Source organism: Empidonax traillii, unplaced genomic scaffold (genome assembly GCF_003031625.1).
Source record: "Empidonax traillii isolate 1590-97213 ecotype Southwest subspecies unplaced genomic scaffold, ASM303162v1 scaffold90:size2128546, whole genome shotgun sequence".
Classification (NCBI taxonomy): domain Eukaryota; kingdom Metazoa; phylum Chordata; class Aves; order Passeriformes; family Tyrannidae; genus Empidonax; species Empidonax traillii.
Window position 1 is genome coordinate 906,574 of NW_020955283.1, and position 27,746 is coordinate 934,319.

General features: G+C 39.8%; 1 long non-coding RNA gene across 1 annotated transcript in view; it reads left to right on the top strand.

The window, feature by feature from the left end:
- The first annotated feature begins 10,206 nt into the window (after window positions 1-10,206).
- LOC114056361 overlaps window positions 10,207-27,746 on the top strand; it is a 102,414-nt gene continuing 84,874 nt past the window's right edge. The window contains exon 1 of the long non-coding RNA XR_003570987.1: window positions 10,207-10,297. This is a non-coding gene — a long non-coding RNA (uncharacterized LOC114056361). The remainder of the gene's footprint in view (window positions 10,298-27,746) is intronic.

The following is a 27,746-nucleotide window of genomic DNA, read 5'->3' on the forward strand; positions in this document are numbered from 1 at the left end:
AGATTTTACTAAATTGGCCCTTGATTTGGTGAAACATGAAATCTTCCTGTAGTACTGAAGTCAAAGCTGGTTCCTCTAGGAACTTTTATGTGCAAGTGCTCTCTTGAACTGGGATATTACCCCTGTGTTTTGTTTAATCTCTGCATGCAAGGGAATTTGTGAATAAAGAGTTGTGAACAAGTTACTGGATGTGAGGAGGCACAAATGAGCACAGTAAAGTGTGTGTGGGAAGCAAATTGATTTTCAGCCTGCTAGAGTCATTGAACTAAGCATTTCACTTCTGATTACCCAAATATGAGCAAATGTGTCCTGCAGCAGTAAGTGTAAGAGAGATTTCTTGGCAGGAAAATTTGTAATAATTTGTAGTGGCACCCTCATTGCTTTTCTTTCAGGTCTAATATTGGGGACCATAATTGTGTCATGCATGAATTGGAGATCTCCACTGAAGTCATGAGGGAGATAAGTGGAGCCATAATGCTTAATGAACATATTCATATTTCCTCCCTCTCTCCACACAGCTGGTATTAATATGCTTGCTTATTAGATCAAGACAGTGATATAATGTGGCAAGTAGTTGCAGTCCAGGGTTTGCTGAGTCTGAAGCTGAGCACTTGATAGGAGATATTCTTTGTACACTTGTGAATAGAAATGTCAGTTGGTGCTGCAGTGGGCACAAATACTGATAGAACCTGTGATTCTGTAAGAAGCCGTGGGATTTTGTACTGCACACTCAGAATCCCAGCTGAGTCTGGAGGTGCAATGATACCGTTTGTGGAAGATCTTGGTGAGGGAGAATGACTCTCAGCAAGGCTGAATGCTCAGCTATCAGGGCTTTGGCTGGTAGGTGGATACACCTTCCCAACTGACAGTCTAGGGAGAGTAAGTTACATAGTCAGTGAGATTTGCATTTCCAAGTCCTTTAGGCAATTTTCCAGTGAAGTTGCAAAGTGCCCATCTCTTACTGATCAATGAGAACTAAAATTCCTCACCAAGGGATGAACCCAGGGTTAGTACCTGGGTGCTATCATGAAAACAGGGAATGGCATCGGCACTATTTTCTCCAGCCATCTTTTAGCTCTACTTCCACTTATATTGAATTAACATTGATTTTCTTATTTTTTCTTACAAATCCTTAAAATTAATCTTACAGAATTTGCCTTCAAAAAAATGAACCGCCTGATTTTGGGTAACAAATAATATATATAAAAATGATCTGTGTTATCTAGCTATTTGCATTTGGATGTATGAACTCTTCAGAGAATGTGTGATAAGCTCTTTCTGTTTAAGTTACTCTTATGAGTGGTCTGTGTTGTCTCCTGGTTACTATAAAAGTCTTGATGTAATTCTGGTTTCCAGAGTTACAGATCCATCAATTCCATTTGTAATTATGTGTGAAATTACTTTGTCATTGGCTTTCCTCTGGCTTTTCCCTTATGAGGGAAAAACCCCAAGCCACACAGATTCACGAAATCTTCGTTCTATGTGGTAATATTTTCTTTACTGACCCAAGTTATTCCTTATTGGTTAGAAATTCTTATTCCCTGTGTTAAGCTGGCATTGTACTGATTATAGAACTGCTTAAATGATAACTGATGATAAATATTATCCTTGCACAGACAGTGGGCATCATCATGTGTCATGTCTGCTGACCAGTTTTTTTGCTGCACGGCAGATTTTTGTGGCCGTGAGCCAGGAATTTTAATGAAAGAAAACATCAAAGATGCAGAAGAAATGAGAATATTAGTCAAGGAAGATACACAGTGATGCTCTCTGATAACCCCTGGTAATTGACATTAGAACTATGTGGGAGCAACTTAAATAAACATCTGGACACTGAGTTTAGACATTTCCAGTGACAAAACCCAGACAGATCTTCTGGACTTGCAATAATAAATATTTCAGCGCAGTCCACATGAATCAACTTAGAATTCTGTTTTCAATTATTCTAGTTTTATAAATATATCATAGTTAATTATTCAGGGATACAGTTTCTTTTGAAGATTAAGGAATTTGATGTTTGCTTCATTCACATAAAGTTCCATTTTTTATTTGTATCAAACTTACTTCTGTTTGTACAAAAACAATAGTACAAGCTTGCCAGAAGCCATTAAAGCAGAATGCAATCGAACTTTTCCTGGGGCGGAGGGGTCTTTTCTGAAATTCCTGGCAGTGCACTGTGCTTCATTCGAGCTACGGTAACCACTTAAACTGTGCTGAAAAGAAAATTATAAATAATAATTTCAAAAGTTCTTCTCAATATTTTAAAAGGTTCTTTCCCTATCTTTTTACTTTTGGTAATGTGATAGTGTTAAGAATGTGGTATCCCTTACAAACAGTGAAGAGGTGTTTATGTGTGCCAAAGCATTTAAAAGAGGTAGCAATGAAGCTACAAGACTGAATGAAATACTGGTTGCAGTCCAGAGCTGATCCTTGTACTGCAGCTGTGGTGAGGGAATGGCCAGGAAAAGCACACTCAGTTTTTTGTGCAACTTTCTATATTTTTAGAAAAGCCTCTAGTGTGGGATATAATTGCCAACTCACTTATTTCAGGAGGAGTGAATCATGTCACTGAGTTTGAAGAGTTATTTATGCATTCTATTAAAATTACTCCATTCATGGATTTACTTTTTAAATTATGATTTTTGAGTTGATCTGTACCTTTGTTGACAGGGATGCTAGACAAGATGAGGGGTTTCTTCTGAAGTGTATTCAGGATTTGGTAATCTTCAGTTGCCCCTTTTGGTTTAATTTATGCTCCCCCACAGCCCAGTCTGTCAACATCTGCACATGTTTCTGCAGTTGTCACCAGCAGAAGCAGTAGTGTGAGCTGGCTGCCAGTGTTGTCGAGTCATTGGCTGAGTTATGCTTTACCATTGGATTAAGAAAGTTTTAGGGATCTGCTGTGTCAGTCTGACCTACAATTCACCATCCTTTTCAGAAGTGGTAGAGGCAGAATTGTGTTGAGTCTAATTCAGAAAGTCCTTGTTGTAGTACCTGTTAAATTTGTTGCATCCTGTGAGTTTGTGTGGCAGTTCAGCTTATAAAGGACCTTGAGAGAGCTCTTGGCCAACCTCCTGCACGGAGCAGTCTGCTATGAGGCCAGATGAGATTGCTCAGGGTCTTAATCCAGTCTGGCCTTGAAAACCTCCAAGGATGGAGACTACCCAACCTCTCAGGGTAACCTGACCTCATGTATGAGTGTCCTCCTGCCAGGCCAGGGGCGAAGCCTCTCATTTCAGCTTATGCCTGGCTCTGTCTTTTGCTGAACCTCTCATGGTACTGGGGGATGCTGTTTAACCCCCTTGAAGCCTCCCCTTCTCCATGCTGAACAGGCACTCTGCTGGCTCGAGCAGCTTGCTCTTTACCAAGACCCTCAGAGCCTTTTTAGCAGGGCTGCTCCACAGCTTGATGTTTCTGGGCAAATCACAGGCAAGCACTGTATTGCGTTCATTTCTGTCACAGCTCTCTGAGATTAATAAAATATGTTTTCTGCTTTCATGTTTTGCAAACAAAAAAAAAAAAAGGTAACCTAGGCTCAGATCAGGATAGCCATGCTATCCAAAACTTCATAGTTAATTAAAACAAGGCAATTTTGTGCTTTGTAACCCTTTCTATGTACTATAAAAGTGATGGATAAGAAAGCAGAGTGAAAGCTATAAATCAGCCTTGAGTTTGATAATCTAATAAGAGCATCTCTTCGGCTGTTTCACCTCTTGCTCAGTGATGTATAGCTTGGTAATTAATTTTCCTTAGTTTTAACCTTGTATTTATTAGAATACCTAATTCTTTATTGCTAAAACTACGCACCGGAAATTTGTAGTGTTATAGTTCAGACAGTGCAATCTATTCATTGTTATAGGAACACAGAGGAGGAAGACAAATTATTTAGAGGTTTATTACTCAGGGAGGTGCATTTGAGCAAAAACAGGGAATAAAGCAGAATGGATAAATCTAAGAGGAAAATGTAGATTGTGAATATTAAGCAGCTCTTGTAACAGAGGAATTATTTGTAGAATGATCCCCTGTGGGAAAGTGTTCTGTTCTCATCTGCAGGTGCTTATGGCTCCCCTGGACAGAGCACTGACTGCAGAGAGCAGCTCTGCACTGAGAGGGTAAACGGGTAACTGGGATGTGCTGCTGTGTGTGCTGCCCCTTGCCATGGCTGCAGCATAACCCTCTGTTACAGGGCAGCTACTCTTTTTAATTCTATTTGTGGTTGAAACCTGATGGTGTGGTTTGGATACCTTAACTCCCATGAAATTTAATGGAAATTGCTCATTGGATCTTCAATCTGAAATACATTGACAGTTCAGGTTTCCTCCTCCAGTTTTGTTTTCTGATCTCTTGCTGAAAAGATGAGGCAGTCTGGGTAAATGCCTTTGCTTATCAGCTGTGCCTTGTTGCAACAATGGATTGCTTTTTCTCAAAAAGGAAAAATGCTGATAAAAAACAGTAATAAAAAAAATTAACATTAAATTATTTGTAGCAGATGTAAATTCTCTTTATGCATTCTTTTTGTGCTTTGTCTAAAGGCAAAAGAGCTTGAGCTCTCTGTCTTGACCCTCCGACTCAAACTGCCATACAGTAGAGGAAATGAACTTCATAGGTTTGTATTTGGGGATGTTGAGACGCTTGATATAGGTACATTTAAAATGCTAAGTCATTTCTCTATTTGTGTATTTTTATTTCCTAAATGACTATAAAGTTTTGTAGAGATCCAAAGATAACAAACTTCTAGGTACATACATTACAAGCTGACTTTTGTATTCAAGTGCTACATACTTATATCAAGACAAATTTTAAAAATTAGAAGAAAGCAAGATGTAGAAAAAATGTTAACCAAGCAAAGATTTCATTAGATAGTAAAGGTACAATTTGTTACTTTATAAATAGCACTCCATTTAAAAGAAAAAAACCCAATGAAACAAATCCAAACTTCACAACCAAAAGCAAAACCAACCCAGCAAGAAGCATATATTATTATTAGGTTATCAGAATCCTCCTGCAAAACAGAGTACAGGTCAGGTATACTAGCCAGATGTTCAGGGGAGCTCTGTTCTCTATCGTGCAAGCAGTTGCTCAGGGTTATCAATCGTGTTTGGCTTTTAGCATAAAGGGAATTGGCAAAGTACCATTTCATATTTCATCCATTATGCCTGTCTTACAAAGTGTCACACTCTTCTCCCCCAGAAAAGGGGCTCTGCCTCTTGTTTTGTGCTGAAGAGATCAGACTATGCTTTTACTGGTGGACTGGGTTTGTGGGAGACTGTCACCCTAACTGCACGTTTCCTATCTTTTAAAAACAGGCAGACAAGAGATAAAGTTTCATAGGTCTGGAGAGAGCAGCAGCTTGTATTTCAGTCTGTGTCACATCTATTTAACCTGTATGTGGTCCATAATTCTCTGCTGCAGCTTTGGAGGCAAGTGCTCCAGAGAACTTGGTGTGCTCTCTTTTGTGTGTTGGTGTGTAAGAAAGGATACCTCCAAAACAATTGGAGGCTCTAAGACTCAGTGAAGTAGAGATCAGGATGAAAGCCTAGAACACCTTTTGCAGATGTGTCAGGAAGGACAGCATGACACTGATTCTTTAACCTAGGCTGTACTTAATACTTATGTTCCCTGCTAAATTGATGTCTAAGTAAATAGCTTGACTGGTGGGAGTAGAGGAGATGTGAGAGTCAGATTACACTTTATCACAGAACTCGATATGAAATCCGTACTATGTTGCCCGGACAGTGCAGGAGATGGATATCTGCAGTAGTAACATAAGAGGATGTTTGTAGGAGTGCTATATGTCACAGGGCTGCCCTGCATCAGTTTGCATTTAAATACATTGTACATGGTCTTTGATCAAGGACCACGGGGCCATGTCCAGCCAGCTGAAAACCAGGAGACTTAATGAAGGATTACAGCCTGCCACTGCAGCAGGAAATGTTTTTTTCAGGTTATGGTTTTACTATTATTAATACTGGTGCTGTATAATACAGGATTACCCAACATAACCAATTAAACCAGAATATTATGTGGATACACAACTTATTCCTATTGCCTATGTAGCCAGAGCAGGCAGCGTGATGGTTATGCTGCCTTTGTGATTTTATGCCAGCTATGTGAGGACAGGCAATACTGATTCTGGCACACAGCCTGCCAGGAGAAGAGTGTTTTTTGGAACAGCTGGAACAACTGTGAGACTTGGGGGGTCAGTGAATCTGTGTTGCCATTTGTTTCATCTGCCCAGGAGTGTTTTGTTTGTGACTGGGACTAGGTGCTTAAAGCCAGGTGCTGTCTGATGGAGCAAAGACACCTCAGGAAAGTCCCAATTTGTGCTTTTCTCTGGAGAGTCGATGTTCCCCCATGATCACCCTGTTCCCTACTGCAGAGCTGTGCCATACAAGACATTTTGTGGCTTTTGTTGTTATGACAGTCGTTCAAGACTGCCATAGTAACTTTAAACCCTAAAGCAGAGAAAAACCCATTTTGTTTTCTTCTTTCACAAAAATGGCCTTGTTTGGAACTTGCTTTAAGGTTTGAAAATTGTAACTAGCTTTTTGTATAATTAGCTAGTGCACTCCTGGTGTAACACTATTAGAGACACCAGTGTGGCACCAGGCTGTACCCCAGAAAGTTGGCTGGGCTTGCCAGGGCAATGGAGGCTCGTTAGCACTGAAGTCCTGCTAACGAACGAAGTTGTGCTAGGTAGTGGAACCTCATGTCAGTAGAGCAACCAACCATGACAAAGGCTGTATGTTAAGAGGTTTTGAAAATGTCTTTTGATATTTTTACTGACAATACAGGTGTACGTAACCCTGCCTGATCCTACTTCTCTTCCTATTGCTTGAGGAATATAGCTGGCCTGTTTCAGTTTCTGAGTAACAGCTTAACTACAACACAAACACATTTTTCTGTGGATTTATGCTGTTCTGTCAAGCTAGGCTAACTGACTTAATCGTGTAATTAAATATCTAGTTTTTTCATGATACTTTAATTAATTATCAGACCCTCCTTAGGGAGCTTAAGAGGAAGGGAAACACAGAAAGCTGGAGTGACTCCCTGAAAGTCTTCCCCCAGCCAGGGACTGGGGGATTGTGTTTGTGAGGGTGGCACAGCCCCGGTGTCAGGAACTGGAGCAGTGACTGGGCTGACAGCAGGTCTGGGGCTGCCTCAGGCAGGAGGAGATGGTGTGGACTCCCCTGAGCCGCAAGGAAAAGCTCGGTGAGAGCTGAGGAAAAACTTTAAATGAGCCATAGCCTGAAGATATTGTACTCTCCCTGGCTGACAGCCTGGGCCTGGAGCTCAGCCAGGGAGGGTGGAATGGGGCCCTGGGGGTGTGCATATATGAACAAAGCACATAACCCCATGCGACGCCCCTTGCACTGCCCGGCGCAGCACCCTCCTCTGCGTGGCCTCCCCAGGGCACCAGGCACGCCGGCTCTGCTTTCTATTAATAAAAGAGGGAAATGAAAAAAACCCCAACAATGTAAACACTCGTAGGATTGCTGCGGAAACTGGATATAACCAGGTTATTCGAAGGGAGAAAAAAAATTAAGCCATCCGTACATGCCAAGTTTGCCTTCACATCTGTTAATTGTAAGGGGATGATCTTAAAAAAAAAACCAAAACAGGAGTTGTGGTTTAGGGCCTGGTCTGGCAAGGCCTGTAAATGTGTATTCCACGAAAACAGGCTCAAATCTGCCCCTTTTCCACAAAGCCCTCACCCATGCTGGTGGTCACGGGAACGCAGCATGTTTTTCAGGCTGTGCTGTGGGACGAGTTGGCCTCCACGGCAGGACTGGAGCTCCACAGCCCAGGTCCTGTGAGGGCTGAGGGCACCTGGGGCTGCCCTCAGCCTGGAAAGTGGTGGTGGTGGTGTTGTTTTCAGCGTTGTGTTCCCATTATCCTGTCAGAAGAAACCTTTTAAAGAACAGAAACTTTTCAAACCTTTTAAAGAACAGAAAGTTCTTTAAATATTGTTTATTTTTAAATCTTTAAATATTGTTGCTGCTATTACATTAGGATTGTACTGTCTTATCATAATGTTGTTATACATTACTCTTATATCATCCACAACATCACAGCCCTGTCATTTTGACCTCAAATGGTTAGTCTTTTATCTCAGAAAGTCTTTGGTTTAGTATGCAGACAGGTTTAAACTTAAAATAAAGAGAAGTCTTGTTTGGCTCTGTGTGCTCATATGGATGCAAAATTCTGATTTCAGTGAGAAAATTTTAAAAATCAAAATCATTCGCTCAACTACTGTGTTTGGTTTCTTGGCTGTTTACCTGAAAGTCATCCCATAAGAAACACCCATGGTGTCACTGCCCGTTATTTTATTATGAGTTTTAAAATATTCAGTAGGTTTCTGGGGGAGTTTGGTTGTGGTTTTGTTTTTTTTTTTTTTTCTTTAACACTCTATCATCTGAATCAGTCATACATGAAAATTTTGGCTTAAGTTGTGTAAGGTGATTTTCTATACCTGAAATCTGGAACATTAGCCATAGAATTAAAATATTTTCTTGATATAAATGTAATTTATAAATAATCCAATGCTTCCTATGCTAACAAATAAATAAATCAGCCAGTTACCATGATATTCTCTTTGGAAAGTGGCTTAATTTTTATTATTTAGCATTGTCAATACTGAAAATAAATAGAGCAGAGGAAGAAAGTATGTTCTGTGCCTGTTCAAATGAACTCTCAAGATATTTAGGTTTTCTAAGCAGTCTTCTAATTTTAGACAAGATACTTTTTTTGTAAAAATTCCTTTCATTAAGTTGTTTACATGTTTTTCCAATAGGAATTTTTTTTGTAAACTGTCAGTGGAATAATAATTAAAATGTAAATACAGGAATACTCAATAACTGGAAAGCTTTGCACACACAGAACGATATGGTTTAAATAACAGACTATAAAAAGTAGTCTTTACTATGTTATCAAACTGTTAAAGCTTGAATTTTCAGATACAAGGCCATTATTGATTTATGACAATCCTTCTTTCTAACATCTTTAAAAGTACATATTTTATAAGTAAGTTTACATGCATATACAACACTTGGAAGCATTTGAACAAGATGCATTAATTTAATCTTTCAATGAGGTTTTGTACATATTGCCTTGCGGAGTACTTTGGGAGCATGAGTATTTTCTAAGATATCTGTGACATCTGTTCTTAATATTCTAACATCTTTCTTCCGTGTACATTTGATAGACAACATATTTTTGGCAGTCTTTGTTATTAGAATTGCCAAAATGTTGATATTGAGTGCCTTGGTTTTCGATGAGTGCAAGCCAGAATGAGTCTTTTCAGAGACTCATCTTTGGAACCAAGTTATTTCTAGAAAGTCTTATGTTTCAACATTCTTTTTAGGTAATCATAAATAGATTTATAATAGAATAAGGAAATTATTTCTGTTCAGGAACAGTTGTTCAAATATATCTGCTCCCTCATCTTTATTTCTGATCTGTGTATTTTTAAGCATAACAGTATGTTAGAACTCCATCCAAGTACCAGGCTGTGGGATTTTGCTTCACTAGTTACTTAACCCTTCTAAATGCCCATTTAAAGTGCATCGATATGAACGTATTAATGGCATTTCATTAAGGGATTTCCTGAGACTTAGATGTTGCACTGTTGAGCATTGTGCTGTGCAGTTTTTAGAAGTCTGAGCACAGAGTGAAAGGCACAGCCATGAATTACTTGCCAGGGCTTCTTATAAAATATGTGAGAAGCCCCCTTTGAAAGACTGTGCAAAATCCAGATCACAACAGACAGCAAAAAGAGAGCCACTAAGGAAGTACCCCTGGGTACTCTGGCTTAGCATTCTGACAGGAGATAAGGTTCCTGGGTATTTCTCTCCAGAAAATAGGTGACTCCTTTTGCTGAAATCACACCATCAAAAGATTAGATGTCCATACAATTCAGGTGGAATTAAATCCCCTTACTGCAGAGAGCCTATTCCCTTCGAATCTATCTGCTGTATGTCTTGAAGAATTCATCAGCCTGCAAACTATTCTGTACTGGTGTAAGCTTATCTCTTCAGGGGAAGCTGTTACCCACTTTAGCAAACCTCAGGGAGAGGGAGAACATGGGTTCAAACCTATCTGACACGTTGAAGAGAAAGATTAGGTTCCAGTTGCTCTGTGAAGCATTACTATGGTGGAGAAACTGTCTAACCCATGTTTTCCTACTGCAGGAGGACAGACAAGGCTGCCACTACTTTTCCAGTGTGAGCAGTGAGAATTGCACTGGATCAGACACGAGAGACAGCTGCGGGAATCCTGAGGGACCTCGGGGAGAGAAGTAAGTGCTGAATTGTACAGTCCTCCCAAGATCATGGCATTTCTGTAGAAGCCAAGCTTTAGGTACCAAGAAAAATTCAAGGTGATGACTGGGACATAGATGGAAATGAGGTACCTTCAGTTAGAGAACAATCAGGAGAGGGTTTCCAGCCCTGTGCTGCACTTTTTAATCTGTGTGTGATTTTCAAAGCAGAGCTTAAATGGGAACTAAGTGTGTATCAGCTTTATCCACTGCATCTACTCTCCTAAAAAAGTTGGAGTTTAGTCCTTTGTGACCAAAAATTACTGCTGGGGATATTTTATACAACAGATACATGAGCCAAAAATCTCATGTTTACATCTGCTTCAGAATCTGCAGAAAACAATAATGAAAAGCCCTCCCAGACACTGAAATCCTGGTCCTGTCAAGGTCAGAGGGGCATTTCGTAACAGTTTATTCACAGATCAATCTTGTAATGAAATATTTAATTTTGGCTGCAGATCTTTCTCTTATTACAAAAGAAAATTAATTAAGCTCCTTTATAGATAGTGTTGCCCTATGTTACAAATATTTATTGGCAAATTACTTTTTAGTTGTAATCCTGTAAATTCAGTGTAACATCAGGGATGAGAAATTTGCCCCAGAAGTGGAGAAACACACACTCACTCAATCATTGTCTCCTTGACTTGCTCCAACTCTTAGAATTTTATGTTGTTTCTCCCCCCACACCCCCACTAGTTTTAGTATTACCCAAACTGAGATAGACACACCTTTCCTGTTGTAGAATGAAATCCCTAGACATGAGACCTGTAGTAATGGTCATTGTTCTGTGGCTGTGAGGATGGCTATGAATTCTTCTCTGTTCAGCATGGGGAAAGAATACACTTTATAATGCACAAGATACCAGCAAAAATTTTTCTTGAATTGCCTGAATAGTGTAACTACCATATGTCATCCTGACAAAAGACACAGAGCAAATAGTGTTTCTGACTTGGTTTTTTGAGTTCAGTTCTTGTAGTGGTGATATTTTTACTCCTACCATAGCTTAGCTGTATTATCCTTTTCCAGTAGGAAACAAATGATACATACATTTTCAATATTACTTGTGCAGCATGGTTTCTTAAATCCAGTATTTTGTACTATGTGGGTTTTGGCTTCAGCTGCCACAATTTGAGGGCTTTATGTGCAGTCAGTATGAACTAGAACTGCATCCTGTTATACCTGATGCTGTGTGTCAGTCTAGGTCTTCAGACTGTTGAAACTATAAGGACAAGTCTGCAGCATTTATATAAGGGATGCATCTTCTGAAAGTCCCTTTTATTTCCTCCTTAACGCTTCCTGTAACACCTCTGTTGACTCACTAAACTTAAATGGAGTGTTGATACAATATAATTATTAAATATGCAACCGTGGCTGAAAACACAAAAGGAAACAACAAATAAGGGCCAAGGTAGGCTCATCCCTTTCTAAGATGTGCAATTTGGCTTTCTCTCAGTAGATGTCAGCAGCACTACAAACTTGCCCAGTTTAATGCTTCGAGAGCCCTTCTGTTTACAATTTTTACTAGTTTACAGTCTCAGATTTGCAAAGGAATATCCCATCTAAACCAATGGAATCTATTGCCTTCTGAAACGGGTTTAGAGACTCCTGTTCAGCATCTTAGAATAACATTGTATTCTCAGTAAGGCATTTTTCATACAGAACTTAGTAGAAGGGGCTTATTGCTACATTTTTAGAATTTTCCTAGCGTTTACCTCACATTTGCCCTCTAGGCAAATGTGAAGTAATATAAGATGTCTAATATTTTGCTTCTTTCTGTGAAGTAAATCAAAACCGTGGGAATGTTTTCATATAATTTGATTTACTCCTGTCTCCTACAATACATCTTCAACTCTCTTCAATTAACTCTGCCTGCTACAAGAAAGGGGCACAATCATATTCTGACTGAAAGCAATGGCAAGTGTTCCATTGGCTCTGCTGGGAGCTGTCAGCCCCAGAGGAGTTCACATGCACAAAGGAAGGATGTGGAAGGAAATTTCTTGTGTGTAGAATCTTGTGTTTGTGTGTGTGTCTGTATGGCAGGGAGAAAAAAAGGTTGTTTATTTCAGTGTGTAAGGAACATCCATTTTGCTGCATATTATAAAATAAACAGAAATGTTTCAAAATCACCATGTACATGAAATGGGGGCAAGAAAATACACATTCCAGTGTTTATTTGGTTAGAAATGAAGAAATTTCATTATCTTCTGATTCTTACAGGAGGGTCTTTTCCTCCTTCTGATCTCCAGCAGGAATCTTTAGTTTTTTTGGTGATGTATTGGTTACTTGTCAAGTGTGGCAGAGTTGCACTTTTGGAAGTTAAGGTCATACCCTCAGAAACAGGATCAGTCCAGAAAGCAGCAGTGACCATCTCTCCACGTGTCTGTCACCATCTCATTGGCAAGAGCACCAAAAGCAGCAGCGCTAAGAATCAGAGGCCAGTTCAACCCCAGGCAGTGCTGGGCATTTGGTGTGGCATCCACTTGTCTGTAGGGAAGTGGGCCATGGCTGCTTTAGCTTGTCTGCAGGGTGTGCCTACACATGCTGTGCCCAGCTAGAGCTGGCCAGCTCTAGAGCCAAGTTCCTCTAACCAGAGATGCTGCCACTACAACAACAACAAAAATAAAATTGGAGAGGATACAGGTAGAGTAATTTTAACTTCTAGTTAAGGGGGGCAAAGAGCTGCGCTCCCCAGTCTGTGTTGATTTATTGTCAACAACACTGCACAGTTATCACACTGTTGGCAACATCGTACTTTGTTTTCCACACCATTCTCAGAACATTTTCATTTCCTGTCTCACAAGGAACATTACTACGGGTTGCCTTCAAGCCATGGGTTGGGGGCCACCATGTCATACCATTCCCTTTATGCTCTTGTTCTCAAAATTTGCTGTCCCTTTCCATGATCTCTTCCTTTCAGTATTCTTTCCTTCCGTGTCCTCTCCTGCCTCACAATCCTCTGTTCCTGGGCTTACCAAGTGGTCTTTGATAGTTTTCTACTTGTCAGTTGACCCATTCTGTAGCAACCCTTTTTTCAACTGCATTTATTTCTTGACCCCATAGGAGTGGGCTGGGAGATGTTCTCTGGCAGGCAAGTGCTGTCAAAGGAATAATTACTAGTTCTAGGGATGGGTCCAAAACACTGGGGAGCCAGTGGAGTTTGGGCCTCCCAAGAGGGCCCATTGATGTCTGGATCTTAGCCTGGGTAGATGAAGCAGTTTGCCAAACTGAGCCTGGGGTTTGTAGTTGCAGAGTGATGAGGCAGCAGCGATGCAGAGCAAATTTTTCTTAGAGGAATCTGTTAGCAGCCATTTGGGAACTAAACTAAATGATCCCAGAGTAATGCTGTTCTGCTGCCTCCATTGTTCAGGGCTCCTTCCTTACTTGCAAAGCCAGCAGGAGGAAGCTGGTGGCTTTGGCTTTCTGACTCCTTCTTTGACTCTCCTTGCTGGATGGATCTGTTTCTGCCTCTGTTGTTCAGCCACTGAGCAAGGCTGTTTCTTAGGGTTTGGCTTGCTCTGCAGGGTGTGAAGTAGGGAGTGTTGAATCTGCTGCTGCTTCGCAGAACATTAGATTTGGAGGATCAGTCTTTGCCACTTCACCTCAGACTGAAACTGGAAGAAAATAGAAAAATTGTGACTAGTGTCTGCCTGAATGTGTTGGCAAAAATGTCTTCCCAGCCCTTGCTGGTGTTACATGTATTGTTAATGATGTTCTGAATTAGTATCCAAGAGTATCAGAGGGTCATGAGCTAAACACACACCTATGTGAACTTAGGCAAGAGTTACCTCCATATTACAGGAATTGAAATCAGGGTGCCAAAATAATATGAATTAGCATAGAGTTTACATGAAGACTCAAGCAATTTGGCAGAAAATCTCCCCATCTTCAGCATCATGCATAATGACACAGGCAGAAGTATTAAAAAAAGTGTAGTGCAGACCACCAGGTTAGATTTCATTGTCTTCATGTAGGTCTCCTATGAAGCTTCTAAAAGATGAACTTTTGCAATAGGGTTGGGCAGTCAGCTGTGCTGCTGGGTATTTTGGGATGGTTCAGTAGTTGGTGTTTAAGTCATGGGGTAAAAACTGAATGTTCCTAACTTCGTACAGATCACAGTATGAAAGAAGAGATGTCAGCTTAGTTTGACTTCATGTTTGTGACAACTTTTTCAAGTCATGATTTCTGCACTGGTGGACTGGTTGAAAAGGGAAGTGGTGGCAGGTCTGAGTTTTTATTTAAATATGACTTGACTGGAAAAGCCAGCGTAATTTTTTATTGATACTAACAATGTTGAGCATAACATCAAAGTAAGGCTTAACTATTTTACAGTTGCATAGCTACATATGAAAAATAAGACCGTGAGTCTTTCTGCATGTGCATGATTTCCTGACGCTGATTTTAAGGCCTTATGTACATAAACAATAATGGACCAATCCCGCCAAATTTTCCTTCCACAGCTGCTGGCCTTAGGAAGTTCACTGGGCCTCCTGTGCTCTGCAGCTGTGGAGGATATTCCCTGCTCTGAACAAAAGAACCTCCCCTCTCTTGTGACTGCAAATGCTGAATGAGACATCCTGTAACACCCCATTCAGAGGGGCAGAGCTGAAGGCTGAAGGCCATCTTTGGCATTTTAGCCTCTGTAGATAATGGCAAATGATGCAGAGCCATGAGTGAGGAACCCCTTAGTCCTAAAATAGGAGAAGAGATTTGGGGGGAATTATTATTAAAGGTCGTGGCCCAAAGGTCTTGGGGCTGGTTCTGCTCCAGAGAGAGTATGAAGGAGGGATTTTGAGCAGCAGTTTAAAGAAAAAATAATCTGGCATATTAGAGTATTGCAACATCTTAGGCGAGCGTAGACAGCACATTTCTACACATACAGTAAAACCAGGAGAACTGCTACGTGAAATATTTCTTACAGAGCCACAAAAAACTTGCCTACTTTAATGTTTTGCTCTGTGTTAAGATATAAAACCATTGGTTGCATTTTTCACTTGAATTTGCATCTTTCAAATGTTGAAGACCACTTACAGTATTCCAAATGAAACCTGATGGTTTCAAGTGAGTTTCAATTTGAGCTATTAACATTCTTGTTCAAACTTGAAACTCAAAGTGAAATTTAGGGGTTGAAAAAACACACATAGAATGCATACAAATCAACGGAAAAATTTGCAAGAACCTGTGCAAAATTTCCTATAGCTCAGACTCTGTCTGTTCATGCAGATTATCTTAGTCTCCTTCTCTTTGTTATGTGGTTGTGGAGGCTCTGGAGGTGGAGGAGGTTGTGATGGGTATAAGCTGTCAGGAGCAGCATGGCCAAAGAACTGTGACGTCTTTCTATGGCCAACTACTGTCCTTATGGGGACAACAATTCATCCAAATCCTGGTTTGCCTTCAGATTCCATACATGCATCAGTAAAACAAGAAGAGTTTAAGCTTTGTTGATAATGTGCCACTGAAGCTGAAGAGAAGATTTGAAGCCTATATGGAACAGGGAAGTTTTAGTAACTGAGCTGCAATAAATGGGTAATTACAAAGAGCTTGGTGGTGGGGGTGGGAAACCAGACAAATTATGAGGTTTTCTCTAATTTCCACCCCTGCAGCACTTTTGGTTCGAAAACAGAAACTAAGGGTGCCTTGTTACTGCATGAAATAAATAAAACAAAACCAGAATGCTGTGGTGGTTTCCCTGTAAAGCACACAAAGCTGAAACCACCACATGCAAAAACGATCACAAGAAGAGTGAGTGCAAGCTGAAAGCTGGTGATAGTTGCTCTTTGCAATGGACGCAGCTCACAGTTCTCAGCACAGCTGACCTCTTGGGAGTTGATAGGAAGTCCTGGCTCTGCTTGAGTCAATGGGAATTTTGCTGTGGACTTCAGGGAAGCTGGAACTTCACAGCATAGTCCTTGTTGTGCAACATATTCTTCCTGGCTCTTAAAACCTTGCAAAATCTCATAGCTGGGCAAATAGGAACTTATAGTGCTCTGGGTCTTCTGCCTAGCAAGAATGGGAAATTAAAGGCAACCCGTTTCCACTAGAGCTGGCTGTACTGCTGATAGTGACATGCTACCTTACCCGTGAAAATTGAGTACATCAGTGTAGGGGTAACGTGACTGAAACTGGTCTCGTGTTGCTCCTTCTGCTTATTTGCATGTGCTGTCACCTGAACTGCTTCAGTGCACACAGGCCTTGGCAGTACTTAGAGGAAGGACTCCTGTCTTGTTTGCTCTTTAGGAATAAAGGTCCACATCCTCACTCCCATGTGGGCCTTGAGTAGTAGTTGTGATAGTTATTATTCAGTCATGTTACTCAGATAATTTAAAGTCTGTTAGGTAAACTGGCATCTCTGTAACTGGCATCTGTAACAGGGAAATACCATATTCAGCAAGTAAATAAGGATTAATTTTTGGGCACTGTTCATGGATATCCTTAGACATGTGTAACCATCCCTGGGGAAGATATAAGAATGTTTCTTTCTTAAGGATATCTTTTTGTCAGCTTTGAATGTGGAGTCCTATAAGGCTGCCAATATTATTACAAAGATTTTTATCCTGTTGCCTTTACTTGTTGAGTTCTTCCTGCTAAGTCAGCTGAAAATTTATTTTCCCTGTATGTGAAAAGCCTGGCTGTTTTCAGTCAATTGTGTTTGGGGGGAAGTCAAATTTAATTTATTTACCACTTAAAAGCTGTGCATTCATAACTGAAATGGCTGGGGTTCCTTGCCTTGTTGCTTTATCTCTGCAAGACTGAGATCTAGAGTCCTTTGGAGAACTTAAAAATAGAAAAGCAACATACTGTACTTACTTACTTTTTCATTTAAATAAGTCTACCTAAAAAAATGTACAGATGAAATGGCAAAAAGCTGGCAATAAAATAGTGTGAAGCCTGAGGTATGTATTTCTTGTATAGCATGTTGGTAGGGGTCCCAAATGAGATCCCTATGTTCTTTTATAGCCAAAGCTGTAGATAAGTGGGAACTTAGGACTAAAATAACAGGATTAGTGCCTTCCAGTAATCTGTTCTTGTGGTGGGAAAGGTCTTGCTAAGGAAAAAACAACACTTAATTTAACAAGAGCTCAAAAATCACTTCAGCAAAACATGGCATTCATAAGGTGATGTGCCAGGGTGAACTGACTTTGTAAGGTCCGTGTAAGGAAATATAATGGTATTATTTCCTAATATTTTGAACCTTAGCCTTTTCCTATAGAAGCTCCACGAAGTTTAACATCTGTGGAGGAAGCAGCTGGGATATTGGATGTAGAGACAGTTTGCTGACACCAGTCAATAGACAACCAAATTAAGATGCCACATCAAGAACGTTTTCTTTCAGAAAAAAAGAAAAACAAAATAAAATGTGAGGTTTATTTCTTTGGTGGCTCATCTGGAAAAACCCTCTGATGATTGCCTTGTGTTCATAAGTATGACACAAAATCAGCAGGGTGTTGCTAGTGGTGTAGGATTTAGAACATTAATTTAAGACAGAAAAGTAAGCAGGAAAAGAACTGATTGCCAAGGGTGTGTGAGATTTGGGTTAAGATTTGCTTTGTCCGTGTTGTAACCAGCCTGTGAGTGCTCTGTCTGAAATCTGCAAAGTGGGTCCATAATATAACTGCCCACAGACTGTGGGTTTATTGCCAGCTGTGGTTGGTTCCTCTTTTTTTTAGTATAGCTGAATAAGGGAAATGATACTTAAGCTTGTTTTAGTTGGGCATGGGACACATCAAAAAAATTGCCAGCTTATTTTCCCAGCCTTACTTTCTTCAAGAGCCCAAATAGCTTCAGTTGCCTCATAAATCCACAGTGATTACCATGTATTTATTTATTATTATCTATATAGACACAAAATGACCTCACCAAAAAAGAAGCCAAAACAGTTTCTTGATTTTGGGAGAAAAATCATTCAGCTCCCGTCTTTCTTCCACCCACAAGGCTCCTTCTGGGGCATGTGACTTTGTCTTATGCTTCATCAGGAAACACATTTTTGGCTGAGGTTGAGCTCTCCGGAGTTTGTTGATCTAACAGGTATGCTGTCAAATGGAGTTTGTATTGGACACAAGGTGCTTCACTGGAGTGTTCCCTGTAAAAGTATCTTTGTGGTTTTCAAGACATGACTAGTTAGTTATGTTTTGTTATTACACAATTTCAAATAATATAAAAGTTAAAGGGAAAAAGTACTTTCTGTGCTGTGTAAGGGGGATGTGGGACCACGTTCACTTCAGCAGAGAGCTGAGTTAATTGTTGAGAAGCACGATAAAATGGATTGTACAGTCTCCTGGAATTCTATGTGGGTGGATGAATGGAATACAGGAATATGTTCCATTAATTTCTAAGGGATATTTCCTATGTATTGATGAAGAGGCCCAAGTTCTGTTCAGTGTCATGGATAATTGGAGATCATTAGATGAATTAGCTGTATTAGGTGTTCCACCCAATCATATTTTGCAGTGAAAATCTCAGAGCAGATCCTCATTTAATGAAGTACCAACAGTGGCCATTTCCTACAAGATCAGGTATAGACCCTCTCAAATTTTTGAAATTGGTAGCCTAAGATTATCTTGTGCTGGGTTATTGTGGCATATCTAACCTTCGTGAACTGATCAAATCCCTTTTGATTCTCACATACCCTATGGCAACAAATACTTTCATTTGTTTGTTTCATGTCATTTTATATGGTACTCCTACTTTATTTTTCTATTCTGAAAAATAATGACTAGTCACTCCCCATTCAACCATATTTCCTTCCAAGTTATCTCTTTTCAATTAAAATGTTATTTTATTTTGTTTCCCACTGTGTTGAAGCTTTTTCATGTCTGTCATCTCTTTCTAAAAAAGATTGCAATCAAACAAATTCTCTAGAATTAGAAAGTACCAAACACTCTCTGTGTAATACACTCTGTCCTGCAGTCCATTGGCAGAAAAGCAATGAGTGGATATAATGGATAGAATTTCTTTCAAGGCCTAAGAGCAAGCGTTAAAGACAAACTATGACTAAAGTTTGAGATTTAAAAAAAAGTGACATGTGAGGTGTGCTTGCCAAAGCTAGATCACAGCCTAGTAAACTAGTATTTGAAATAATAGAATGTCTAGAAGAAGGATATCTGTTGTAGATACTTTGCAACAAAACATTTGCTAGGGATCAACAGGGACTCCCAGCACTGGGCTGCAGGAGGTGAGGATTTGTACAGGCACTGCTGGTAAGGGAATGCCCAAAAGAGGAGAATGGGTGCTGTTGAGCAAGGATGTACTGGGCAGGAAGGGTACAAACAAAGTTTCCTGGTGATCAGTCAGGGTGCTGGGTATGTTTTAGATTTTTATTCATGACTTTGGCTGAAACAGACAGATAATGTTGAGGAAATCTGTTGATGATGTACAGTTGGGACCCCTCGCTAATGCAGAAAGGGCAGGAATTACTTACAGGAAGAAATGGATGACCTCAAGCTCTGCAGTAATAGGAACAGGCTGGAAGGTAATGGAATGAAGTGCAACATCATGCACTTTGAGATCACTGAAAATTTCTGATATGAACTAGAGTTCATTATTTGAAAAGAATGGAGGAAGGGACAGATCTGAGTACTAGGGGATAACTGGGCAGCTGGTAACCAGCAATATGTTCCAGACACAAAGGGCAAATGGGATTTGAGATGGACCAAATCTTCCCAGTTGAAATAAGGAAGTATTTTTGCCTGACAAGGCATGAAAACCCTGTATTTGAATACTATGTACAACTCTGATTTTCCTTGTTGAAAAAAGGGACACTTGAAGCTGCAACAAGCCCACAGAAGAGTTACTGGGATCATGGGAATGATAAGCTTATCTGTAAGAAGAAACTAATTGGCAATGGTTTATTTAGCCTAGTAAAATGAAATTTGAGATGGGACTTATAAATATATCCATGGGAGAAAATACCAGAAAAGCAGTGCTATTTAAAAGACAACAATTAAAGGCAAACAAATTATGAAAACTGGTCTTGAGGAAATTCGAGCTGCAGTTTAGGTTTCTAACAGAAGAGCCAGGTTCTGGAACAAGCACAATGGAATGAGTTAGAATAACCGGTGTTCTAACACAGGGTTACTATGGAGCTATTAGAGGAATAGTGCACTTTTCTGGGGATGAAGCTGATGGTGTGACCCAAAAGTCTTAAGGAGAACCTCCATAATTTCTTGCTTGAGCCTGAGTTATTCTTCTTTGATTGGTCCTTGGATGGCAGTGTTTTAAGGAGTGTGTAGAAATTGCATGAGATTTTATTTTTGATTCTGGGGCTAAATTGGTAATGCCTTGAGGTATTTTTACTGTAGTAGGTCAAACCCTCATGCTGTGGGGAAAACTACTCTTTCTAGAAGGTCACAAAATTTAAGAAATCCTTATAGTTTTGGAAGTGAAGGCATTAAAGCTGCACTAAAGCTAATCTGTCACTGCCCTGCTGATACACTGACAAATCAGTGTACAGAGCTAGAAGCTGCTTTCCAGTGCCATCGTGTATTTCAAATTTCATGGTTATAATTTATCTTCTTATAACATTCATTTTCCCACCAATTAACAGTACAAACGGCTTACCTATTCCACTTAATACATTTAGAAGGACCAGATGTTTTTACTTCCCAATAAAGAAAATATTTCACATTCCCAGTTTAACTTGTGTTTTTAACTTGCTTAAAAATACCTTTGCTTCTGCTTCCACCTCTGAGTACCCGAGAAGGTATCATGAAAACAGAATAGTTTTTTTCTCATGAAAAAAACCTCAACTTATACACACACACACAAAATCTTGTTGATAAAATTGTCAGCATATTCATGGTCTAATCAGAATGACATAGTATTCAAAGAAGAATCTTTTGTAAGTATTTCCCATTCATAACAACAGAATGCAGCAGTGTATGAAAATAAACATGCTGTGTGGAAATTTATATAGACATCAATCAGTGTTTTATGTTCTCCAGTCAGGATAAGTTGTACTTCTGAAAGCCTCTATAAGCTGCTGTAACTTCTATTTCAGAAGAAAAACAATTGCCCCCCTGGCAGGATTAAACTCATGACAGTTTTCTCCTTACTTTTTTCCCCTCTTGATGTGTCACCGTAGGTTCATGTACGTAAGATTTTTAAAGCCCAACAATGCCAAAACTCCTCCTCTTCTTTAAACCAGATGTTTCATTTTAGAAACATCTTTTGCAATGAAAGCAGATTCAAACTTTGAAAAGTGGTTTGCCATAAAACAAATATCTCAGAGTAGTTGCAATTGGAATTTAAGTTCCTCTGACTGAAACAAAAAATTACACCAAAGGGTCCTTTAAATGATCCTTTGCATGCTAATTGGGTAAAATTCTTTTTCATATGCTAACGTTTGTGCAGCTGTGTCTGTAATATATCCTGAAAAATTCAAGGTGCGTTACTTTAGAAGCCATGCTCCTTGTGGTTTTAGGAGAACTTCTCTTGAAAGAAGGGCTTCTGTACATTTATGTACAAAATTGCTATGCTCATCACTCACAGGAAGGATAGTGATGGTTTTCTCCATTCTATGAATTTGTATAATCCCTTTCTGGACCTGCCGGCACACTCTGTCTTTGTCACCTCCAGTGGCAGCCAGGTCAGGCAGTGTATTGCCCCACTGGGTAAGGAAGTACTTTATCTCTTTTGTATTACATGTTCCCATGGTGCCTCCTAATGGCTCGGAAACTGCAGCATTTTTGTGAATAAGATTTCTACATTCATTTTTCACAATTCTTTCATAATTCTGGAAATCCTGATTGTATTCCCCCTTGATTTTCTGATTGATTAATCCTCGAATCTTTGTTCTCTCCTTGTATGTTAATTGCTACAAACCACTGATCACTTCAGTTGCTCTCTATACACCCTCTAATTCTGCTATTTATTTTTCAAGGTGTAAAGACCAGAATCCATGCAATTTCTGATGCTGAGTTGAAATCTGACATTGCTGACTTCCCTAAGGCTGCATTTCATGCTCTCTTCGGTTTAACACCATCTTATCTTTGGTGCTTAGAGGTAACAGTCAAATCACTGAATTTCAGAGCTCTAAGAAAATGGACAGTGCAGTAGAAGGATTAGAAGTAAATACCATAGCTAATGACAAAATAAAACCAGACAGATAAATATACAGTTGCTTAGGCTTCCCAGAAGGAATCAAATTTGACTGGATGGGGAACTAAATTATCTGAACCTGACACAATAGGTGAGTGGAACCTATATATGTAAAAATATGGGGAGGGATTGATAAAACTGCCTATAAATTTTAAAGTTATCTTTAATCTTTAATGCAAACTGATTGTATCTTAATGAGAAAGCTGTAGCCATCTATAAGACAGGTGGAAACAAAAAGATTATTTTTAGTGGCTTGATAAAGCAATTGCAGACTAATTCATAAAAGCACTTTTCTAGTGCCATAGTCATATCACACGAAAAGGCCATGAAGGATGTAGCAGTTTTGAATGTGACCTCATCAATTACCTGTGGCTTCTGTATTGATGGTTTAGAACAAAGCATGGCTGTTGTGGTGTTAGGACTGATTCACCCCTCTGGTTTTACCCCTGTGGAGTAAATGGCCCTTCCTTCTACTGACTTACTGTGCAATTTCAAAAAAATGAAAACGACCCCCTCTTCTCCTCAGGATTGGTACTGAAATCAGTGATTTTGAATTTCCTGGATGAAAGTTTCCTTCTGAGCTGAGAAGCTGACTCTGCTCTGAACTCCAATAAAACTATTTTAATCCAAAACCTTTAAATCTAACCTGAGTTACCTGTCTGAGCTAAAAAGGCAGCCTTACTTGAGTCTTTCTCTTTTTTGGGGTATTTTGTTTGTTTGTTTGTTTGTTTCCCCATCTCATTTTTGGTCTTGTCAAATATTGTTGCTAAACTAATCATGCCTTTCTAAGCTTTAGCTTCTCCTCCTCTCCCATTCTCTCCCACTCTTTCTCATCAAACCTGAATTTCCAATGCCTACAAACTGAAAGACTTTATGGTTTTCCACTTTTCTTCATTTTCTCGTTTTCTTTCTTCTTTCCCTAGCTTTTTCTCCTGACACAGGTGGGGTTCTGTCTTATTTTGAAATGGTTTTACAAAACAATATGAGGCAATATAACTTTTTCCTCAGTTTGGCAGCTGCTGATGTTCTTCACATGCTTTTGGGTACAAAACTGAGGTACCAATGAGAGGGAACCTGCAGCCTGTAAAGTGAACTATGCCAATTGCCTTTGTCACTCCTCAGCCTCTGCCAGGAGAGGAACTTCATGGAACAGTTACACGTAGTGAAGAGCAGGCCAAGTTAACTCAGACAGTTTATGGTGTGTAAGAGCACCCACACAGGTAGTGATGATACAAGAGATAAAGACATATGAGAGATGGATATCACTGCAGGGATGACCCAGCTTTTGGGTAATGTCCTGTAGTCTGTGGGGAATGCAGATAATGTTCTGTTTGACTGATGTAATCCACCTCTGGTCACCAAACTGCAATGCAGCAATGCAGAGCCTGCCCTCACTGAGTGAGTGCTGAAGAATGAGCCCGTGGCTGGCACAGGGTTATCACCCTGGAAGGAACTTTGAGGCTAGAAGGAAGCAGAGGCACTGTGGCTGTGTAGGGGAGGGGCACAGACAAATCAAGCCGTTCCACTGGAAGGGAGAAGTAAACCTGGCTGTGATTTTTGGTATTGCTTAAGAAAAGGAAAAAGTAATCTTGGGCACACACAGGATGTAATAGATGCACAAGGGAAAAGGTCTCCTATAGTTTTGAATTTTTACCTTTCTTCATTTTAAAGGCAGGGCGGTGCTTGTTCTACAGCTGTGCCTTGCACTGGGGAACTGATGCAGGCAGCTTCTTTGCCCTGTCTCCTTTAAGTTTCAGGTATCATCTCCCTGCTGATGTATGCTTCATTCCTTCCTTCTCCCATGACTTGTTTGTCTTCAAAGTCACAGATAACCTGACTGTATATCTCTAACCAAGCCTGGAAAGTAGAAAAGAGACAAGCATATTCTACCTCTATAGAGAAAGAATGAAATAATAAAATAAATAACAAATCAGAAACAAAAATATAATTTTTCTTTTCTCCATATTTTCATGTTCATTCCCGGGAGTGTAGAAATAACTCATTTCTCATTTCCAACACTAATACATACCAGTAGCACTTTGAAGTCAAGACCACATATCCCATGGTTCCCTAGGCCATTTCCCAGGAGTACAGGCAAAGAGCTCAGAGGTTTTGAGAAGACCATATTCTTAGGGAAATGATGTGCAGAGGTAGGACTCTTTTCAGTCTTGCCTCTTTGTTCTGCAATAAGTGTAAGGTAAGGCCCTTTGCTAAGTCAATAAAATTGAGGTGAACTGAGTTAAATCTTAAAAAAAATCTCTGCTACTGTTTCTCTTCTCAGTCCATAGCATAAGTGTTTCACTCCAAGCTGTTGTTGGTCTTTGCTGCTCTCCTGTCTTGCGATGTGAGGCTGGAGGGACAACTGACAGAGACTGCTCTGATTCTGTGTTTAGGGACTGAAGTGAAGGGCTGCCCACACAGCCACTGGTTGAACTCCGTGGTGCTCTGGTGTAGGTGAGTGCACACAAACACATCTCTGCAGTGCTTTGTCTGGGGGAAAGAGCAGTGCTGTGCAGCAGCTGCACTTCAGTTCTCTCTGATTTACTCCTGTGGGCTGTGTGATCTGATACAGAGCTATAATCTATATAAGGGCACAGACTATTAATGGTACAGACTTAACTAGTTCTCTTTCTGTTACTGCCAGAACATTATTTACATCAGTAACTCTGTGTGGCAGTGGGTTTCACAAGTTCTATGAAGAAATGTTTCCTTTTCTTAGTTGTAAACTTATCTAAATGAAACTGGGCTCTAAATGTGTGTATATAACTCTTGACCTTGCATTCTGAGGAGTGGAGCAGGTCCTCTCTTTTCTTCAAAAGATCTTCAGTTGATTAAGAAGTTTTCATTGCCTGAGTTGTGCTAGTCACATCACATATAGCAAAAATAAACACACCAGCTGATGAATGAAGGATAAGTTACAAGGCTAGAAGAGGGGGGTTGTCACCTCCATCTGCAAAGGAAAATTAAGATTTATTCTTGCTTTGGGCTTGTGTGTAATATGTTTCTTGCAGCCAAGCCGAACTTCTGCATTTAAACACATAAGTTGTGTATATGCATAATTAGTTGTGTATATGCATAAAAGGATAATCCCATTACTTACTTAATTTGTAAGATTTGTAAAGGTCAGTTTGTAAGCCTTTGCTGAGTTAAAGTTTTAATCACATGATTTTTTTTAAATCCTGCAACACTTCAACAAAGATCCAGGCAAAGGATCTTTGCACTGACCTCCTAATGTAACAGCAACAGCATTTGAGAATATTATTTTACTTTACAGATTTTAAAATTATTGAAATTGAAAATGACTCTGAATTGCTTTAATTGAAAGTTGCCTAACATTTCAAATCAGGGTAAGCATTCTTGCTGTCCCTCTACACCTGAGGAAAAGGGAACAAGTAGAAGGTAAGTGCTTGCAAGAGTATTACAACCAAGGAAACGTATGGAATTCTTCTTGGTTCATGCTCTGAATCCAGGCCAGAGCCATAGCTACAGGCCCAGGCTGCTTCAAAATTCTGGCTAAATATTATTTAATACTTTTCATAATTCTCACCCTTCAATCAGATTTAAGAATTAAAGGCTCAGTCTTAAAAGTCTTGAAGCTTATGGAAGTCTTGTCTTGAGTTTGCTGGGGGTAAGGGTGAGCCTTCCATTCCCAGAAGTTATCTGTCATTTATTGTGTTTTCCTTGTTCAGGTGTCTTCTATTTCCCCAGCCTATTTCTATGGACCTATAACAGAGAAATAATTATATTATTTAACAGATTGATTAGAGAAAGGTTAATATGTGTGTGGGGGTGTAATTTAGTCCTGCCTCTTTTTAGTCCAAGTCCTTGATTCTTTTTGTTGTTGTGTGGAAGCATCACTCACTGGCATTTATAGCCAGTTTAAATATTTGGAGGGAAAAATCAGACTAGCAGTGAAAATAAAAATGTAATTTTCTTAACATCAGGGCTAATTTAACAAAAAGGATCTACTAATAGAAACAAAAAATATACAAATGTTTGTTGGACCTACATGTATTTGAATCACTCAGTTGAAAGGATTTGAAGGCAAGGCTTATATTCTACTTGAGACACAGTAGTGACAGAAAATGATTGCACTTCATTTAGGTATTTCTTCAAGTTACCCAAAGGCATAATATTTGCAACCCCTACTTAAATACTTGATGAAATTAATTTAATTGTAAGGAAGCTATTTCGTATTGTTACAGCACTGTATGTCTTCACATTTGACAAGTACCAGCATTTAACCTTTTAATTGAAAATTACTTTGGGGATTTTGCCAGAAACTGCAGACTGAAACCAGCAACCCCCATTCCTGCCTCATGTAATACAATAGGGACAAAGTCAGAGGTCCTTGACGGGCACACTCTGGGGCTGTGTGGGTGGGAAGCTCTGTGCCCTTCCAGAATTCACTTTCTTCTGCTACAAAGGCTGATTATACAGTTTAAGGATTGTTTCAGTGTTTTTCTATGTAGATACTGGTAAGAAGATAAACAGATTATTCCCTCTTACAGAAGTGCTTTGACTTGGTATTGTTTAAGGCAGGAGCAGTGCTGCAAGGGGATGAAAAGTGTCTAATTTTTTTATGTCTGTATTTTTCAACATGTGGATTTTTATACAGGGGAGGGGCAGGAAAGGAGTCAGGGAGGAGAAGTATTCCTTTACCTCTTTTGAAATAATTGGAGTTGGAAGCTGCAAGAAGGTATGGGATTAGTGAAAATATCCGGTAGTACTGACACTGCACACCTCAGGTTATGCAGCCACAGTAGTTCCCAGAGATGATAAGTGCAGCTCTAGACCATGCCACAAGGACTATGTAAAATTCTTAGCCAAAGGCTGCTCAGTGTGAATATTTGTCCGTAACTGTGTTTTCAGCAGTACTTTCTAAACATGGACTGAAATTGGTGATGATTCTTGAGAGTTCCAATGTTGTTTGGGGTACCCAGAAGCTGATACAAACAAGAGGTGTTTTCAGACCCTCAGAGTGTTTTGGCTGTTCTGAACACCTCATCTGAAAAACAGTGGAAGTTAAGAGTCCACAGAGCAGAAATTCTTACTCTGGCAATGTAATTAATGGAGAGGTACCAGGATGACCCACTGCCAGTTTAAGGTTTTTCAGCATTGCAGGTAAAACTAGATTTCACTGCCTTGAGGAATATGAAGACAGGACCTGGGCCATGTCTGAGCTAAGAATGGGAAGTTCAGGTTGATCTGGGTAGCGGAAACCTCACAAAACAGATTTGCTCTGGTGCTCTGAAGGTCGTGACTGCTGCTGCTTCTTTCAAGCTCCATCCTGCCTTTGGTGGGAGTGAAAGCAGAAGGAACAAGGCTGGTCTGC